This window comes from Hylobates moloch, unplaced genomic scaffold (genome assembly GCF_009828535.3).
Source record: "Hylobates moloch isolate HMO894 unplaced genomic scaffold, HMol_V3 SCAFFOLD_11, whole genome shotgun sequence".
NCBI classification, from domain to species: Eukaryota; Metazoa; Chordata; class Mammalia; order Primates; family Hylobatidae; genus Hylobates; species Hylobates moloch.
In genome coordinates, this window is record NW_026652286.1 from 29,020,732 (window position 1) to 29,031,819 (window position 11,088).

Here is an 11,088-nt window from a genome sequence, read left to right on the forward strand (position 1 = left end):
CTCTTTTGGTGAACACATTGTCCTTGCTGCCTTAGGCTGAGGTTGCAGTTAATTAAATTCCAAAATATTTTCTTCCATTCGGTACTTCACAATTTTCTGGATCTCAATTCAGGACTTGATATTTTTCCTATCGTGTTTCATCTGCTATCTTCCTGACTGGGGAGAGCTTTGTGGATCCAGATGATTCTGGCAATAAATTCCACAGGTCCTGTAAATCCCCTCTGCTATGGACTGAATTGTGATCCCCCAAAATTTGTACGTGGAAGCCTTAACCCCCAATGTGATGGTATTTGGAGATGGGGCCTATGGGAGGAGGTTAGGATTAGATGAGGTTATGAGTGTGGGGCGCTCATGTTGGATTAGTGCCCTTATAATAAGAGACTCTAGAAAGCTGCTTTTGATTTCTCACTCCCCTGACCCCAAACTGTGTCCGGAATTGGTGGGTTCTTGGTCTCACTGACTTCAAGAATGAAGCCGCAGACCCTCGCGGTGAGTGTTACAGCTCTTAAGGTGGCGCGTCTGGAGTTTGTTCCTTCTGATGTTTGGATGTGTTCGGAGTTTCTTCCTTCTGGTGGGTTCGTGGTCTCGCTGGCTCAGGAGTGAAGCTGCAGACCTTCGCAGTGAGTGTTACAGCTCATAAAAGCAGCATGGACCCAAAGAGTGAGCAGTAGCAAGATTTATTGCAAACAGTGAAAGAACAAAACTTCCACAGTGTGGAAGGGGACCCGAGCGGGTTGCCACTGCTGGCTTGGGCAGCCTGCTTTTACTCTCTTATCTGGCCCCATCCACGTCCTGCTGATTGGTAGAGCCGAGTGGTCTGTTCTGACAGGGCGCTGATTGGTGCATTTACCATCCCTGAGCTAGACATAAAAGTTCTCCAAGTCCCCATCAGATCAGTCAGATACAGAGTATCTACACAAAAGCTCTCCAAGGCCCTACCAGAGCATCCAGACACAGAGTGTCGATTGGTGCATTCACAGACCCTGAGCTAGACACAGGGTGCTGATTGGTGTATTTACAATCCCTGAGCTAGACATAAAGGTTCTCCACATCTCCACCAGACTTAGGAGCCCAGCTGGCTTCACCCAGTGGAACCCACACGGGGCCTGCAGGTGGAGCTGTCTGCCAGTCCCGCCCTGTGCGCTGGCACTCCTCAGCCCTTCGGTGGTCCATGGGACTGGGCGCCGTGGAGCAGGCGGTGGCGCTCGTTGGGGAGGCTTGGGCCGCACAGGAGCCCATGGAGGGGGTGGGAGGCTCAGGCATGGCGGGCTGCAGGTCCCGAGCCCTGCCCCGCGGGAAGGCAGCTAAGGTCCGGTGAGAAATCGAGCGCAGTGCCGGTGGGTCGGCACTGCTGTGGGACCCAGTACACCCTCCGCAGCGGCTGGCCTGGGTGCTAAGCCCCTCATTGCCCGGGGCCGGCGGGGCCGGCCGGCTGCTCCGACTGCGGGGCCTGCCAAGCCCACGCCCACCCGGAACTCCAGCTGGCCCGCAAGCGCCGCGCGCAGCCCCAGTTCCCGCTCGCTCCTCTCCCTCCACACCTCCCTGCAAGCTGAGGGAGCCGGCTCCCGCCTTGGCCAGCCCAGAAAGGGGCTCCCACAGTGCAGCAGTGGGCTGAAGGGCTCCTCGAGTGCCACCAAAGTGGGAGCCCAGGCAGAGGAGGCGCCGAGAGCAAGCGAGGGCTGTGAGAACTGCCGGCACGCTGTCACCTCTCAAAACCATGTGAGGAAGAAAGCCCTCACCGGAATTCAACTATGCTGACACCACAACCTTGGACTTCCAGCCTCCAGAACAGTGAGAAAATAATGTCTGTTTTTTAAGCCAGCGTATAGTAGAGTTGACCCTTGAGCAACACAAGGGCGGGGGAAACCAACCCACCACATAGTCAAAAATCCACATATAATTCTTGACTCCCCCAAAACATAACTACTAGCCTACTGTTGGCCAGAAGCCCTGCTGATAACATAAACAGTAAGTTAACACATCTTTTGTATGTTATATGCATTATATACTTTATTCTTACAAAGTAAGCTAGAATAAAGAAAATGTTATTAAGAAAATCATAAGGAAGGTAAAATATATATACTATTCATTAAGTGGAAGTGGGTCACCATAAAGGCCTCCATTCTCATCATTCTCACAGTGAGTAGGCTGAGGAGGTAGTGGAAGAGGAGCAGTTGGTGTTGCTGTCTCAGGGATGATAGAGGTAAAGGAGGTGAAAGGGGAAACGAGAGGCAGGCATACTTGGTGTAACTTTATGAAAATACATTGTAATTTGTCTTTTTTGCTTTTTCATTTCTCTAAATTTTTTGTCTATACAATACCAATCCTTCTCCAACCATATGCTTTAGTTTCAGTCTCTGTATCACAGAAAGGATGTAGAAAAAGAAGTCAAAAGCGGCCGGGCGCAGTGGCTCACGCCTGTAATCCCAGCACTTTGGGAGGCTGAGGCGGGTGGATCACTTGAGGTCAAGAGATTGAGACCATCCTGGCCAACATGGTGAAACCCCATCTCTACTAAAAATACAAAAATGAGCTGGGCATGGTGGCGCGTGTCTATTGTCCCAGCTACTTAGGAGGCTGAGACAGGAGAATGGCTTGAACCCGGAAGGCGGAGGTTGCAGTGACCCAAGATCGCACCACTGTACTCCAGCCTGGCGACAGAGAGAGACTCCCTCTCAAAAAAAAAAAAAATTAGCCAGGCGAGGTGGTACACACCTGTAATCTCAGCTACTCTGGAGGCTCAGGCATGAGAATTGCTTGAACCCAGGAGGTAGAGGTTGCAGTGAGCAGAAATTGTGCCACTGCACTGGAGCCCAGGTGACAGAGCAGGCTGTGTCTCAAAAAAAAAAAAAAAAAAAAAAAACAGCAGAACAACAAGAAATTACTTTTTTTTTTTTTTTTTAGACAGCGTTTCACTCTTGTCGCCCTGTCGCCCTGTCGCCCTGGCTGGAGTGCAGTGGCGTGATCTTGGCTCACTACAACCTCCACCTCCCGGGTTCAAGCGAATCTCCTGCCTCAGCTTCCCAAGTAGCTGGGAATTCAGGCGCCTTCCATCATGCCCAGCTAATTTTTGGTATTTTCAGTAGAGACGGGGTTTCACTATGTTGGCCAGGCTGGTCTCAAACTCCTGACCTCAGGTGATCCGCCCACCTCAGCCTCCCAAAGTGCTGGGATTACAGGCGTGAGCCACCGCGCTCGCCCTAAGAAATCACTTTTTACTGTGATGTATAATTTCCTGGAGAGATTAACTGCTCACTTGCTCACTCAGAGATGATCAGCGTCACACACTGTTTTAAGTGGCTACCCACCATGCTTGAGCTCACCACAAAAGCAACAGGAAGTGGCTAGGAAATTATTATAGTAGTATAATATATCCTACTATTATTGTATACAATTATGATTTAATACTGCATCTTTACATTTACATATGTTTCTCTTAACTTTAAATGGCGCCATGTGCTGTCTGTGTATGTGTGTATGTGTTTTTATGAACTTTAACTTTTTATAATAGATTTCTGTGTATTTTATGGTAGTAAGTGATAAAATAGACTAATATCTACATGTATTTTATGTATTCATAACATACCTTTTTCTTATTTTTGATATTTATTTCCAGGCTACATGGTTCATCTGTATTTTTATTTTATTTTTATTTTTTTATTTTATTTTTGAGATGGAGTCTCGCTCTGTCACCCAGTCTGGAGTGCAGTGGTGCAATCTTGGCTCACTGCAACCTCTGCCTCCTGGGTTCAAGCAATTCTCCTGCCTCAGCCTCCTAAGTAGCTGGGACTATAGGCGTGCGCCACCACACCTGGATAATTTTTGTACTTTTAGTAAAGATGGGGTTTCACCATGTTGGCCAAGCTGGTCTCAAACTCCTAATGCCAGGTGATCCACCCGCCTCGGCCTCCCAAAGTGCTGGCATTACAGGCATGAGCCACCATGCCTGGCTGATCTGTATTTTTAAATCGTCACAAATCTCAAAAAAATTTTTCAATGTATTTATGGGGAAAAAAATCCCACATATAAGTGGACCTGCACAGTTTAAACTCACGTTGTTCAAGGGTCAACTATATTTTGTTATCGCAGCCAGAGCCTGAGCCAATTAAGACACCTTCTTTATCCCATTATCTCATGACTCCATTATCCTCAATTCTCACTTTCTTGTCATATAGTAGCATCACCAGGTTACATGGTGACTCACCTTCCAGTGCCCTTGCATTTGCTCCACAAGCTGCCTTAGGTCCCACCTGGCCTCCAACCCCCACACCTCCTACAGATTCGAACATGCCCTCCTCGGGGCCCTCCATCCCCCGTTAATCAAGATATGAAAGACAGACAGACACTAATATTTAATAAAACAGTTAAAACCATAGGCTTTGAGGCCAGAACGTCACAGTTCTATCCTCTGTTAATTCCCTGACTTTAGGCAAGTAATTCAACCTACCTGTGCTTCAGTTTCCTTATCTGGAAAACAAGGTAATTACATGAGTTAGTCTATCCATAGCACTTGGAACAGTGTCTAGCACATTACAAACATTCAGTAATTGTTACCATAATTAATACTCTGTCTCAGGCACAGTGCTACGTGCTTCATATGTAGTATCTTATGTAATTTTGATGTCAACCCTGTGAAACAGAATTGCCATCTCCTATTACATATAAGCAACATCCCTAGTCACTCTATCATTTTATCTTATTTTATTGTTTTTGTTTGTTTTTTGTTTTGAGACAGGGTCTCACTCTGTTGCCCAGGCAGGAATGCAGTGACACCATCACAGCTCACTGCAGGTTCCACCTCTTGGGCTGAGGTGATACTCCTGCCTCAGCCTCCCAAGTAGCTGGGACCACAGGTGCACACCACCACACCAGCTAATTTTTTGTTTATAGTAGAGACAAGGTCTCACTATGTTTCCCAGGCTGGTCTCAAACTCCTGGGCTCAAGAGATCCTCCTGCCTTGATTGGGATTACAGGTGCGAGCCACCATACCCAACCATCTTATCTTATTGTCTTTATAGTATCTACTACTATTCCCATATTACATCATTTATTAATTTTCTTGTTTATTGTGTCTCCCCAACAACCCTGCATGCCTGAAAACTCTTAGAGACAACAGACTTTGTCTCGTTCACCACAAAATTGCAGTGCCTAGCAGTAAATTCTCAATAAATATTTTTGAATACATGTATCATCAAATGAATGAAAAGGAGAGGTGAGGCGAGGTGCGATGGCTCACGCCTGTTATCCCAACACTTTGGGAGGCCGAGGTGGGTGGATCACCTGAGGTTAGGAGTTCGAGACCAGCCTGGACAACATGGCAAAACCCCGTCTCTACAAAAAATACAAAAATTAGCCAGGCATGGTAGTGGGCACCTGTAGTCCCAGCTACTTGGGAGGCTGAGGCAGGAGAACGACGTGAACCCAGGAGGCAGAGCTTGCAGTGAGCCGAGATTGTGCCACTGCACCCAGCCTGGGCAACAGAGCGAGACTCCATATTAAAATAAAATAAAATAAATAAAATAAAATAAAATTAAATTAAATTAAAATAAAATAAAATAAAATAGTGAACTTGCTAGGACAAGGTCACACAGCAAGTAAGTGACAGAACCAGGATTTGACATCAGGTCTAGATGTTTCTAAAAATCAATATTTACTTCTGCTTTCCAGAGCAGCCACAGTTGGGGGCAAAAAGCTGTAGGTGGCAGGGAGAGGGAGTGGATAACATTCAGCTCCCTAAGCCAGCGCTTCCCCTCTCTCCTCCCATTGGTCAAGTGACATCACAGCTGGCGGAGCCGACATTGATATCGAAGGTGCTTTATGGACTAGCAACCCAGCTCCAGGTTGCACTTACAACCTCTTATGTCTCCACATCTAAGGGAGAGTAAATCTGTCTGATAAATCCCTAGGAGTTACATCGATTAAAGGCTACGTGCATCTCTTCTTTTGATATTAATCCAAAGAGGATGCACCAGTCTCTACTCATATAGTATTTTCTCACACTTTCACAACAGAGTACTAGTAATCTTTTTTGATATTTTAATTTTTGCCAATCTGAGAGATGCAGCTGGAGACTGCAATATTCTAAACCTCCCCAAATTGCTCCCGGGGATAACATCTTAGGTTACAGAAAAACCTAAGATCAGTGCTTGAGATAGTTTGCAGATCCTGTACTCAATGGATCAGCTGACACCACCCAGATCAATAAACTGGCTCATCTGGTCTTGTGGCCCCCATCCAGGAACTGACTCAGCACAGGAGGACAGCTTCAGCTCCCTATGATTTCATCTCTAACCTGACCAATTAGCATTCCCCACTTCCCGAGACTCTACCCAACAAATTATCCTTAAAAACTCCGATCCCTGAATTTTTGTGACCAGTCTCTGCTCTACATAGTATTTTCTCACACTTCCACAACACAGTATTAGTAATCTTTTTGATATTTAAATTTTTGCCAATCTGAAAGATGGAAAAGAACTCATTTTAGGTTGATTAATTCAATTATGAGTGGGACTATGCATCTTTTTTTCTTTTTCTTTTTTTTCTTTCTTTCTTTTTTCTGAGGCAGAGTTTCACGTTTGTCCTCCAGGCTGGAGTGCAATGGCACGATCTTGGCTCACTGAAACCTCCGCCGCCCGGGTTCAAGTGATTCCCCTGCCTCAGGCTCTTGAGTAGCTGGGATTACATGTGCCCACCACCACGCCCAGCTAATTTTTTGTATTTTTAGTAGAGACGGGGTTTCGCCATGTTGGCCAGGCTGGTCTCGAACTCCTGACCTCAGGTGATCCGCCTGCTGGAGCCTCCCAACGTGCTGGGATTACAGGCGTGAGCCACTGCACCCGGCCCGTCTTTTCTTGTTTATTAGCCATGTATAAGCTGTTTGTCTGGAGCTGCCTGTTCCTGTCTTTTGCTAATTTGATTTGAGATTCTGCATGAGGACCTAGAGAGGCCCCAAAGTCCCACACCCGTCCGCTCTTCTCTCCCCACTATCAGCCCCCCGCCTGCTCTGCTCGGTTCTCTACTGCCGCCTAGTGACAGGGGTTAGTCTTACCACAGACCTCACAGACGCAACTACTGCCTGCCTCTCCCTGAGGTTAAATTTCCTGCTGGAATCATGCCCTTGATTCCTAGGTGGGATTGCCAGGTGTAGTTAATAAGAATGCAGGACCTCCCATTAAGTTTTTAGGATTGCCAGGTTTAGTTAATAAGAATGCAAGATCTCCCGTTAAATTTGAATTTCAAATAAACAAATACCTTTTTAGTTGTGACATACTTTTATCCAAATTTAACTGAGTGTCCTGTAATTTATCTGGCAACCCTATTCCAAGGCTTCCCATTAAATTTCAGTCCCCACCCTCCACCATTCCTTACTGGCTCTCATTCTCAGCAAGTTCCATTCTACTACATTCCTCCCCAGTGGTTTCCTAAATGGCACCGTTAGGCGGTACATGAATCACTGTTTTTAAGACCTTGTCTCTGGCTCAATCCTGGGTTTGAATCCTAGCTCCAGCCATTTTGCTAATTTCTTTTAAAACTGTATCTAGTCAGAACTTAATCATTTTATTGCATATGTTTTTATAGTTGCCTTCTATTTAAGTCGAGTGATAGTGAATTCCCAGATTTCTTTTTAAAACAGATTTAAGGCCAGGCGTGGTGGCTCACGCCTGTAATCCCAACACTTTGGGAGGCCAAGGCGGGTGGATCACGAGGTCAGGAGTTCAAGACCAGCCTGATCAAGATGGTGAAACCCCATCTCTACTAAAAATACAAAAATTAGCTGGGCGTGGTGGCAGGCTGAGGCAAGAGAATCGCTTGAACCCAGGAGGCAGAGTTTGCAGTGAGCCAAGATCGTGCCACTGCACTCTAGTCTGGGCGACAGAGCAAGACTCTGTCTCAAAAAAAAAAAGAAAAAATGAAAAAAAAATTAATCTTTAAAAACCTGGAGAAAAGGGATTGAATAGTACAGATGATAAGTAGAAATGGCAGAAGTCATAAGGCAGCTTCTGAAATGATTAAAGTTTGGGAAATACTGCCCTGTTCCCATCCTGGGAGTCAACACAGATCAGCACAGTGCTGACTGAAATAATGTGCTCCTTTTGTAGCAGGACAAGCTGCAGACAAAACCCCTCAGACACCGAGTTAAAGAAGGAAGGGCTTTATTTGGCCGGGAGCTCGGCAAGACACATCTCCAAAAACCAAGCTCCCCGAGTGAGCAATTCCTGTCCCTTTTAAGGGCTCACAACTCTAAGGGGGTCCACGTGAGAGGGTCGTGATCGATTGAGCAAGCGGGGGTACGTGACTGGGGGCTGCATGCACTGGTAATCAGAACGGAACAGAACAAGACAGGGATTTTCACAATGCTTTTTCATACAATGTCTGCAATCTATAGATAACATAACTGGTTAGGTCAGGGGTCAATCTTTAACCAGGCCCAGGGCACGGCGCCAGGCTGTCTGCCTGTGGATTTCATTTCTGCCTTTTACTTCTTCTAGTTTTTACTTCTTTCTTTGGAGGCAGAAATTGGGCATAAGACAATATGAGGGGTGGTCTCCTCCCTTACTTTATGTGGCCCTGGTTTCAGGAGGAACCTTCATAACTCAGAGGGTGCCTAGAGGAGGAGGGAAAACTCAAGGATATGTAACTGTTTAATTTGGGGGCTGTGGCAGTGTAACGACTCAACAGGTTTTCCTTGCCTGCTGCCTAGACAAAGCTGATGTATCAAGACAGGGGAACTGTAGCCAGGCGCGGTGGCTCACGCCTGTAATCCCAGCACTTTGGGAGGCTGAGGTTGGTAAATCACAAGGTCAGGAGTTCGAGACCAGCCTGGCCAACATGCTGAAACCCCGTCTCTACAAAAAATACAAAAAATTAGCCAGGCGTGGTGGCAGGCTCCTGTAATCCCAGCTATTTGGGAGGCTGAGGCAGAGAATTGCTTGAATTCAGGAAGCAGAGTTTGCAGTGAGCCAAGATCTCACCTCTACACTCCAGCCTGGGTGACAGAGCAAGACTCCCTTTACTTTACTTTCTTAATAATTTACTTAATTCCTTTACTTTCTTAATAAACTTGCTTTCACACCGTCTTAAAAAAAAGGGGGGGGGGAATTACAATACAGAAGGAGTTTAATTCACACAGAACTGGCTGTACAGGAGACCAGAATTTTATTATTACTCAAATTAATCTCCCCAAAATTTCAGCAATCTGAATTTTTTTCTAATATTTTATTAATTCAAAAGCACTTTACAAGAAAATATAAGTATGGCTTCCAACAGGAATGTTATACCTGGACTTGGTACCAAGCTCACAGATTTGAGTTTACAAGGAAAAACAGGCTTTCAAGTTAAACAACAATTTGTAACCAAAACTTTAATCCCAAGAATTCTCATAAAACATATTACAAATGACAGCATGAAAAAAAAAATCTTGCACAGTAACTCAAAGTTCGGCTCTACAATGTACCCTTAAACTGACAGGACATTTTTGAAATCTCAAATTTGCACATAAAGAATGTCACGAACAGCCATGTATTCATATACAGCAATCAAATAAGGAACTTATGACCTAAAGCAAAGGTAAACTTTCTTGAAACTTAACAGATTCTATACCAACTAGGCAACCTCTGCCCAGGGTGAAAGTGAGTTGGATTTTTCAAAAACATCTGATTTAATAGTGCAGCGTTTTTTTTACCTGATGGCTTGTGTTTCACAGCAGTTTTTAAAGACTGCTTGTTCAACTATAGCTGCATCCTATATCCCAGCTATGGAAAAAAAGTAAATCTTAGTTCAATTTTTGCCAGTTGTTTCTGTATTAAAAAAAAAAAATCACACTTCTGCTGGGCAGGTTTAGAGGTTTATTGTCAGTCTATGAGTAACTAAAGTTCAAAGCAAATTCAATCTTGCTTAAGGGAACATTGTAAAATAACAATTCTTGGTATTACATGCCTCATATGATCCATTTCAAACCATAGAGAATTAGCTCTGTGTCACTGTTTCCAGAGACAAACAGATTCGAACAGCTAAAACATCTTAAAAATGCACCAAGCTTATGAAGTCTCAAACAAAACTTGAATTTTCTGTACATACTCCTGTCAGATGAAGTAATTTCCGGTATGCCACTTCTCTTGCAAACTGTCTTCTATTTCCTTTCATTTGACCTAGATTGGCTACGAGACCTAGAGAAGGATCGGGACAGCTTGTGATTTCTCTCCCGAGACAGCGATCTCTCTCTTCTCCTATCTCTAGAAAGGGACCTGCTGCAACTGCCAGAGAAGTTTCTCCTTCTTGGAGATCTGCGACGAGGTGGAGGACTACTCCTACAATAATCATCTTGAGGGCGATGAACCCAAGAGGGAGGTGGGCCATGATTTCTACTTCTTTTTTCACCATTGGACAGTTCCACTCTTACGCGGCAGCCACATAGTGTTCTTCCGTCTAGCTCTCGGGGATGGAACTGCATCAGCTACATCTCGGGGATCTTCAAATTCAACAAAAGCAAACCCGGGTGGGTTTCTAGCAACCCACACACTTCGGAGTGGTCCATAGTAGCCAAAAGCCCGTTCCAATTCGGTCTTGTTGCCATTGTTTCCAAGATTGCCTTCATAAACCTTTCAGTCCAATGGACAGGAATCACAATGCATTTCGAGATCTAGGGTTAAAAACTGCGGCGACTCAAATCCACATGCTCCGATGGGCCTTCCTGCTTTCCTCCGGCCCAACACCCACCAATGCTCTCGCTCACCCGGCGTCCATGAAATGGCGCCTAAATTTTTTTTTATTTTATTTTATTATACTTTAAGTCTAGGGTACATGTACACAATGTGCAGGTTTGTTACATATGTATACATGTGCCATGTTGGTGTGCTGCACCCATTAACTCATCATTTACATAGGTATATCTCCTACTGCTATCTCTCCCACCTCCTCCCACCCCATGACAGGCCCTGGTGTGTGGTGTTCCCCACCCAGTGTCCAAGTGTTCTCATTGTTCAATTCCCACCTATGAGTGAGAACACGTGGTGTTTGGTTTTTTGTCCTTGTGATAGTTTGCTCAGAATGATGGTTTCCAGCTTCATCCATGTCCCTACAAAGGACAT

General features: G+C 45.3%; 1 pseudogene; it reads right to left on the reverse strand.

The window, feature by feature from the left end:
- Window positions 1-10,036: 10,036 nt before the first annotated feature.
- On the reverse strand, window positions 10,037-10,632 carry LOC116477293 (serine/arginine-rich splicing factor 3-like; annotated as a pseudogene).
- Window positions 10,633-11,088: the final 456 nt, after the last annotated feature.